Source organism: Limulus polyphemus, unplaced genomic scaffold (assembly GCF_000517525.1).
Source record: "Limulus polyphemus unplaced genomic scaffold, Limulus_polyphemus-2.1.2 Scaffold3548, whole genome shotgun sequence".
Taxonomy (NCBI): domain Eukaryota; kingdom Metazoa; phylum Arthropoda; class Merostomata; order Xiphosura; family Limulidae; genus Limulus; species Limulus polyphemus.
In genome coordinates, this window is record NW_013669158.1 from 47,542 (window position 1) to 48,528 (window position 987).

The following is a 987-nucleotide window of genomic DNA, read 5'->3' on the forward strand; positions in this document are numbered from 1 at the left end:
AAATAGTTATCAAATGTTTCTTAAGAAAAAACTTTATATTTTATCTGTTATTTTCAGTAATGAATCTCTGTATGGGTTTGGTAGATTTGTCCGATCTCGCAACCACCATAAAAGATTAGGAAATAAACATAAATTGTGCATTTTTTCATTCTACAATGAACACAAATTATAACATGAAAACATAAATGTTTAGACTAAATAGCTTAAATCTCATAACATTATACATTTATATATATTTATTATATTGACCTTTCAGCCATGCCTGGCTAACAATATAGAAGTAACAACGACGTGGCTCACATGCACTCATGTTACTGTATCAAATAACATAAAACTGACCTTTTGTCTGTGCAAAGTAACTTGTCTTGGCTGTGTTTTAGTAGACTAGTATTTTGTAAAATACAGTCACATTTCAGTTATTATACGTTATATGTGTATATAGATTATTGCTATTTTGAAATAAGTTCTTGAACTTATTTTTCTTAAAACATAGAACAGTAAATAAAGTAGTAAAGCAAACAATTATCTCTACTTGTAACGACCTTTATAGTCGATTGCTGCTTGATGTAGGTTGCTAAGCCTTAAAAAATTGCATGTCGAGGATATGAAATAAAATATTTTTTAGGTTTTATATATACAGTTGAATAACTAAAAAATCATAAATTACTACACTGATACCACAGAATTCCACAATCATTTATAAAGCTTAGTAACTAGGATGTGTTTTAGTCTAAAAAAAAAATATAAAATTTCGAGCAGACTAAAGACACACCCTACCTCGTTGAAATATTGGCTCGAAAGAAATGGTGTCCAGTCTGTTAAAATGGCTGAAAAAGCCACTAGGAGGACATTCTGAGTTTCTGATTGGTTATATATATATAGAAGTAAGTGTATATAAGGGAGCGATTCCAAAAATGGAAAGAGGTGGGTGGGATACCACTGTGTTTGATTTATTACATGAGCAATATCTTAGCAAAATGAAAAGAT